The sequence below is a fragment of the Seriola dumerili genome, unplaced genomic scaffold, assembly GCF_002260705.1.
Source record: "Seriola dumerili isolate Sdu_G_001 unplaced genomic scaffold, Sdu_1.0 BDQW01000167.1, whole genome shotgun sequence".
NCBI classification, from domain to species: Eukaryota; Metazoa; Chordata; class Actinopteri; order Carangiformes; family Carangidae; genus Seriola; species Seriola dumerili.
The window spans coordinates 41372-50274 of record NW_019174422.1 but is presented as its reverse complement, the minus strand read 5'-3'; the positions used below and the strand labels follow the sequence as shown (position 1 = coordinate 50274).

Sequence of the window (8903 nt, the reverse complement as noted above, 5' to 3'; positions counted from 1 at the left end):
AAACAACGCCAGCTCTGATCAACTGTATGATGATGACTTTGTAGCAGTGAAGGATGCTGTTAATGAGCTTGTTGGTTGCACAGTAGGTAAGACAGAAAATAAGTTCATACATAACCACATATAGAATGCCCTGCTAACGAGCCATGAGATCAGAACCAAGTTCATTCAAATAACAAGAGTTTGATCAGAAACAAACATTAAGTTTGTTACAATTTCCTTTACAACTCTGCCTTGAACCTTTTTCCTTTTCCTCCAAAACTGACATTTTTATGTTGACAACATATAACATATTGTGGTAGTCACACACATTGAAAACTCATTTTGTCTTGTCTGAATTTTCAGATTGTCCTTACAATGTGACAACTACACCCATAGTGGATAAAACTAAGGTGGATGTGGGATGTAAGTATGACTTCACTGTAGTTTAAAGTTGATGTTGATGCCCCAGTTTGTTTTGTGACATCTTCCCATTTTCATGCCTGAGTAATTCATTACATTCCTTCATGTGTTCAGTTCAATTAATTGATTGAATTGATTTTTGATCAGTTAGGTGTTGTAAGACCTGTACAGAAAGCTGATAGCCATGTATTTCAGCCCTATAAAACTCTTTGCTGAGCTGTGCAGGGAGTGTACAGTGGCTTTATCAGAGCTTTCTTACTGATAACTGCTATGAGCTACTGCTGGAGAGAGGGCTGATGAGAGCCAAGACTGTTTTTATGTTACCAAACTTACTGTCAGCCACTGAACATGAGCATCGCAGCCTTGAGCAGTGTTACACACTCACTCAGTTCTGTGTGACAAAGTTTAACTTGCTTTAAGTAGTGCACCCCTCAGGGCTTACTGTAGCCGCAAAGCCGTACAAACCGTATACTCAACTTGACTCAGTTAATACTGATACCAGCTCTTGTACAGTTTGAGTTTTAAGTGTGTTTTACTTTAACAACAAGTATGATCTGTGTGGAGATTCAAACATAAAGCTAAAATGAATTTTGTGGTGCTACTGTGCAATGCAACAAGTTTTACAAAACCTAAACAGTTTCTCACAAGCTCCAATTCGCTTTGGTACTTCTTGTGTGTGTTGTTCATTGAAATATACACTCGATGACCACTTCAGGTACACACACATACCAGCCTGCTAATATAAATAGCCAGCTTCTCCAAATAGTGAATCATGTTGCTGGAATTGAGTACTTAAAGCATCAGATAAGAGATGTGGTAAAGTTCGTATTAACCTTGGAATTATTTTTCTCTCCAGCTGTATGTAAAAGGTCGGTGAGAGATCCAGTTGTTGCTTACTACTACCAAACTGTGTCTGTTGATGGAGTTCTCACATGTGTGACTGTATGCAACAGTCTACATTCACGTCCTAAAAGATGCTACAATAAGGGACTCTGCATAGTGCACAAGGACACTGGACCTCTTTGCGAGTAAGCTAACTGTGTTGTCACTTTGATGGTTTTAAAAACTGATGAACTCTTTTGTGTACTGCTTCTAGGAACCCAGAGCCTTGATTTCACATGTTGAAAAAAGGCTCTGTCTGTTTTGGTTTTGCCTACTATCAAGCTAACTGTCACTGATGATGATTGAGATGGAAGCGTTAGAGCCTCGAACATGGGAATACTTGAATACTATATAGATTACTTTAAGCAGTGCAGGTAGGATTTACGTTGGGGCTTACTGCAGCTCTGCAAATTCTCTGCTGAGATCATTCAGCATTTCTGCAAGTCGGTGTGCTCGACTGACCTGGCACACTGGTGATACTGGCTCCTGTACTTACTCACTGCCCTCAACACTTCCTGTGCAAACAGAATTGGTACCTCAGATTTAGCACAAAGTAAAAACTTATAAGACATCCACTAAGAGGCACAGCTTGTGATGGTGGCTCCAGCAACAACAACAACTTACCCCCAACCTGGAGGGAGCAGACTTGGAGGTGTTGACCTCGCCGCTTCACGCTCTGGAGGTCATGTTCTGATGATGCAGAAAAGCACATCAGCTGTGAAAAGCAGAGATGCAATTCTGAGGTTCCCAAACTGGAGACGCTCCCCACCTCAGCTGTGCCTTCAGATCCTGTCCGTCGATATCATCAACAGGATCAGCTACAACAGATAAACGTAGTATAAAGAGTGGAAAAAGTCCAACTTAGGAGGAGGTTGGGTGGCTGGATGAAAACACCGGATTTTCACACAGACAGGTGTTCGATGCCTGACTGAAACCAGTAGTTTGTGTTGTTTCTTTTACCTATGACTGTTCCACAACCTTAACCATGTTGTTATTATTGGAACCATGGCAACAAAGGTCGTCTAATCTTAAGGAAGTATTTATTTAAATCCAAACCACAATCTTTTCCTAAATTAGATGTTTCCATGGGTGATTTAGAAGATAGTGACATGAGTCCTTTTCAATATTCAGCTCTCCACCCATTAGTCCCAGAATGCTGATACGCATTGTAGGAGTTATATTTTTCATTTTAGACTTTGCTGCCCTCTATTGGATGTAACAAAAGAAGACAAATTTTGACAGACATTACACAGATTTTCCCTTTTCAGTGTGTTTCTGCCTTTATGTTTAGATCACATCTGATACATACAATCTTGAAGGAGGCAGATCATGAAATGACCATAATGGCATAAAATCTGCAAAATAAATTAAAAATGAATTCATCTTAAATGACTGATGTATTCATGAAACCATGTTCAGTTTTAAAACAGCATAAAGTAAACTGGACAGAAAATATTTAGATTTTCATGGTCATGTTATTTTTAATATTTTGTTTTTGATCAAACTTTCTTTGTGTTGCCTTATTGGACTTGTTCAATGCAGCAGTTCACCGTTGTTTAACTTATGTCTTTCTCTTCTGTTCCAGGTGTCAAACTACAAATTCCACCTGGTACCTGGGCCACGACTGTACATTCCCTATACAGAAGATTCCTTTCTACGCAGGGTTAAGTGTGACCCTTGTTTGTCTGCTGGTGACTGTGGTAGCCTTGACTGCATGCGTGCTGATGAGCGAACACAACCAAACACAGTAAGCTTTTTTCCAGCCATTAGAACCTCAGATCCATCTGTGAAGTGTGCATGGTTCTTTAGATTTCAGATTATGTTTAAATAATAAGAGAATAATGCAAAACTATGATTTTTCTTTCTGAGGAATTAGGGACATAAACAAGTCAGTCAGGCTTTATTTGCACTATATGTAAAAAATCAACTCCTCTTATTAAGTGATTATAACGTATCACTAAAAAGTCTATTTCAGGTGATACAGTGAGAAAAGCAGTTTACAATATCAGCTTTGTACAATAATAGTCCAAATATCTAACTATAAATGGAAGAATCTCTGACTGTCCGTCCGTCTGTCTGTCCTTCCATTTTCTCGACAACCACTCATTTGATCCTCTTCAAACTTGGCAGATGTATTGTTGAGGACCAGAGGAAGGGCAGTGTCAACTGTGATGAGTTTTTGGATGAGTGGTTTTCGAGAAAGCTTCAAACATTTCTTTTCTATATGTTACATGACATGAAGAAATAAATGAACACAGGACATAGTGAAGAGGAACATATTTTATATGCATTTTTGAAATGAGAGCTGCAATGATGAAAAGTTTCCTCTTTGTTTTGCAGGACAGGAGACAATAAAGAGAAGCTGGTGGACCAGTGGATGAAGGAGGACTTTAAATGGTCCAGATCCAACAGCTCAACTGACATACATAATACTGGTAAATTTATTATGGACTTCAGACACACACTTAATTACTACAGTGGGTGGTGAATGGCTGGAATATTTTGTGTGTGTTGGAGGGGGGAAGGTGCTGTGTCCCTATTAAACACCCATGTTCCGACATGCTGACAAAAACCAGATGACAAAACCAAAAACCAGCAAACAAATGTCAAAACATTCAGTCCACTGATATCAACTTCGGAAAAATAGAACAGAAAAATGATAGACCTCTAGTTCCACTATATCTGTGTAGTGTGCGCTTGAAGTTAGCTGTGTCAAGTGAATGACATAAATAAAGAAGAAAGTGAAAGTTTGGTCACAATTATGTGTAGATCTGTGTGTTGGTCATCCTTTCATCACTTTACAAACATGAAATTTATTCTGGTGGATGTGTGTGTGATTCTCTCATAACCACTAACTGTTGTACTATTTTCAGGAGCGTACAGAAACCCTTCATTCACACATGAAGAATCAGGCAGGCTACCTGTACCTGTCTACCAGCCGACTGCAGCTTACACACAGTCCAGCCCATCAGCGAGCATTTATTCCCCATCGCAAACAGGAAATAATACTCAATTTTCTCATGGCAGTCAGGCCATACCCCACAGAGACTTGTCATCCAACCTGCCGGTCAGTGCATCTCTGCAGAAACACAGAAGATCAGTGTTCAGTGGTGTGTGAGCACACTGAAGGTTTGATCATGTCAATAATTCTTTCTTTGTTTCTCTCCCTCCACAGATGAGGATAAGCAGGCCTCAGATCAGAATTTCCTCGGACGCCTGAGCAGGGCATTGCAAAGCGACTGGACCTCAACTATGTTTTCAAACTGATGACAACTTGCACTGTTCATACCAGCTAAATTGTAGATCTTTGTATTATTGCTTGATTTATTTATTGATTTCTTAAAATGACAGCAGCCATTTATTTATTGATTTCTTAAAATGACAGCAGCCAAAGTGCATATATACTGTGTATTCCTGATTCTATTGAACAGCCCTGTCATTAATGGTACCTTTATAGAGCTTCTTATGCTCAGTTTTGTTGACACCGTTTCTGAGTGGTGTCATCTTAATGGCTGTAGTTAGTGGTGGTGTTGTAATTGGATGGAGAGATGTTACTTACATCTAACAAAGTCCTCGTGTACCTCTTCAGTTCTCAGGCACTTTGATCGGGTGTTAAGTAGTTAATAAGTCCTTATTTATGTGAATTGAATTGTTGGGACACAAACAAGCCAGTGACCTACAGCTGATAATGATCTCACATCAAAACACACACAACCAGTGAAACAATGACATCAAAAAGTTAAAACTGTACACATCACATCAGAATGTAACTGACTGAGACAGTAAATGAGTAGCTCACTACCTAATAAACTAAGCACTGGTTTGTACTTTAAATAAGAATGTTTACTGGGCAAACAAGCTCCTTCAAACCTGATGTTTCTGCCGGATTTCACATTGTCAAGTACAGATGTTTGTCTCTGTCAGCCAATGAGGATAAAAATCTGAGGCAGAGAGACATTGGAGGCAGAAGGTAGTGCAGAACAGGACACAGAATACACAACATGAATAAATTGTGATTTGGCACTATGACAGTTGTTTTGGCATTCATGGTTTGGATGCACTTTATGTAAATAAAAAGTTCCAGTTGACAAAAAGAGAATTTTCTGTGTCAGAATGAGTCATTCAAACTAAATGTATTTATATATTTACTACTCTTTCGAAGACAACACTTCCTGTCTGAAATTAAAAGCCCTTCAGTAGACAGAATCAGATCGTTTGCTAAAAGCCTTTTATTGTGAAACATTTGCAGGACCATGTGGAAAATTCTGAAACTCTCACAGTTCCCATAAGATGAGTTATTGTAACTGATGCGACCTTGTGGCCATTGTATGTTACTACAACATTCAGTTTGGCTGGAACATATACACATGTGCTGCTGACTGAAAAATGTTTGGGTCTTCAGCTGGTTTCGTGACCAACATGTGTAATACTGTCCAGCTATGTGCTGCTCTTTGTCAAAACAGGCCTGAGTCAAGCTCATCATGAAGCTAATGCTATCGCTAATGAATGTAGACAAAATCATGCATGTCAAACTTTCTCACGACTTTAACTGGTGACTGCAATTCTTTATATGTAATTAAATGCTCTTTTATTTTATTTAATTACCAACAATTCAACATATTGCAGCCACTGGCTCTTATCTAAAATAATGAATTCTAGGACATTGCCTTAATGATTCGACATGTTATCTTTCTCCTATCCTTTTTCAAAATAATTTACAAAGTCCATCATAAACAAAGTATATGAGGGTTTGGACCATTTGCACTTTCAATAATTATTATTAGATTAACCAAAACAGATTTGATAGAAGATTGATAAAAGAATCTAATGTGGAAAAACTGCCCGGGGACAGTATGGATGTTAATGGATGGACATAGATGTTAATCCAAAAATCTTTACTTGCAGAACATGTAAAAAACAAAAGTTCATGTTAAAATCTGAATCTATTCTGTAACAAAGTTTTGAGTTGAGTTTTCTGATAAGATTCCTTAGCTTGGGAGTTGAGTCATTTTCACATATGAAGAATCTGTGTCTGAATTCATACCACCCAGCATTTGTCGAATTTTCTATGGAACAAATCCAGCTCCTCCTTAGGGTGGGTAAGAAGAAATCATAGTACATTAAAATGTTCTATATTAAATTAACTTCATTACATAATTTCTTTTCAAACAATTTACGTCAAACACTTTCATTTTACATGTACAATTCCAAGGGATTTAACTTCTTGTTTCACATGTATGAATTGGAAGTCAAATTCAGGTTTACACTTCACTCCACCAACACCATTATCAGATTTGCAGACGTCACCACTGTGGTTGGACTCATAACTGGAGGAGATGAATCAGCGTTCAGAGACCAGCTCCAGAAGCTGTGTCAGAGTGGTGTTCTACGAACAACCTGACACTCAACACCAAAAAAAACAAAGAAATGGTCATCAACTGCAGGGGGGCACAGAGTGGACCCTGCCCTGCTCTACATCAACAGGGACTGTGTAGAGACGGTTTCAAATTCTTTGGAACTCATATGACAGAGAATCTCTCCCTTCAGCTGTGGACAATCTAAAGGAGAAGCTGCTGGTGGCCTTCTTCCTCCCCGCCATTGAGAGTATACTGGCATACTGCATCGGAGCACCTCAGCAGAGCCAGGAAAACGATTAAGGACCCCTTCCATCTTGGACATCACCTGCTCAACCTCCTGCCCTCTGATAGGCAGTACAGTTGCATCAAAAGCCAGACTAACAGATTTAAGAGCCATCAGAACTCTAAATTCCATAAATATATACACATGATTTTATTATTCAGTGTAAATAATAGCTCACTCAGCAAAGCACTTTTCTATTTCTTTTAAAGTATTCATTATATTTTAAGTGCAATGTTCTTTTTAAGTGCAATATTCTTTTTGTGTCTTTTCTGTTAGCACTGATCAGGAATAGCACTCCAAATGTCAGTGTCATTGTATATTTTGTATGATGGCAATAAAGGCTTTCTGTCTTATTCTATTCTATTCTATTCTATTCTATTCTATTCTATTCTATTCTATTCTATTCTAATCCCAAGAATGGGATCACTAATTTACAGAAAACTGTTTTTTAAAAATATGATGAAAGGAAAAGAATAACAGCTTTTCTTTTTTTCAGTTACTGATGAACCCACAGAAACTAAATGTAACATTTGAATATCAAAGTGAAGGAGGAGCACTGGGCAGCTTGACCTATGAACCAAAATGTGATAGACCGCACACACACACACACACACACACACACACACACACACACACACACACATAACAAACACACACACACACACACACACACACACACACACACACACACACACACACACACACACACACACACACACACACACACACACACACACACACACACACACACACAAACACACAGTTTTTGAGAAGACAAAAGTGAAACCACCTTTATATAAAGTTTAAGTTACTTACTTTAGACCAGTCCTCACTCTCGTTTTATTACCTCGCTGGTCTTTGACCCTTCAGTAATGAGGCAGTGGATTGTGTCCTGTTTATTCAACACTTGTCATCGCTTGCGATTATACTACAGTTATTGTCTTTGACATCTGATAAGGTGTGTCATATATGTAACCATTGTAAAATCCTTGTCCTCTGTTTGACAACTTAGGACAAGGATTTTACAATGCACTAATATAACACTTAACCAAAACCTGTAGCTGTCCTTCACCTAACATCAAAACATAAGGTTACTTATTATTTATTTCATACTGGAAAACAAAGATAACTAATAAATAATTGGAACACAAAGATAAAATCATAAAATACCAAAATAATTCAAATGAAGACAATCCAGAAAATAAAAATAGAATAAAAAAGGTACAGAATTGAATTAAAAGCCAGATTTTGGACACACCTTCTAATTCAGTGGTTCTTCTTTATCATTTTCTACATTGTAGATGCTGAAGGCATCACAACTAGGAAATAACACATATGGACTTATGTAGTAAACAAAAAAGTGTAAACAACCACAACTATTTTAGATTCTTCGAAGTAGCCTCCTTTTGCTTTGATGACTCCTTTGCACACTCGTTCTCTCAGCCAGGTTCATGAGGTCTTCACCTGGAATGGTTTCCAACAGTCCTGAAGGAGTTCATATATGTTGAGCACTTGTTGGCTGCTTTTCTTTCACTCTGCGGTTCAACCATTCAACTCATCCCAAACAATATCAGGGGGGTTTAGGTCAGGTGATTGTTGAGGCCAGGTCATGTGATGCAGCACTCCTTCAGTCTCCCTTTTGGTTAAATAGGCCTTACAGAGCCTGGAGGTGTGCTGGGCTATTGCCCTGTTGAAAAACAAATGATGGTCCCACGAGGCACAAACCAGATGAGATGGCATGTTACTGCAAAATGCTGTGGTAGTAAGTGTGCCTTTAATTTTGAATCGCCCCCCACAGCATCACCAGCAGAGCCCCCTACATCATCATACCTCTTCCTCCATGCTTCATGGTAGGAACCAAACATCTCTAATTTGGACTCAACACACCAAAGTACTGATCTCCACTGGTCCAACATCCAGTCCTTGTGTTTCTCATCTTCTTTTTGGCCTCCCTCAGTAGTGGTTTCTTTGCAGCAGTTCGA

At 38.7% G+C, this 8903-nt stretch overlaps 1 long non-coding RNA gene across 1 annotated transcript; it reads left to right on the top strand.

The window, feature by feature from the left end:
* On the top strand, window positions 1–1272 carry LOC111226884. Its single transcript, XR_002665319.1, has 3 exons — window positions 1–86; window positions 343–402; window positions 1256–1272. It is a non-coding gene; the product is annotated as an uncharacterized LOC111226884 (long non-coding RNA).
* Window positions 1273–8903: the final 7631 nt, after the last annotated feature.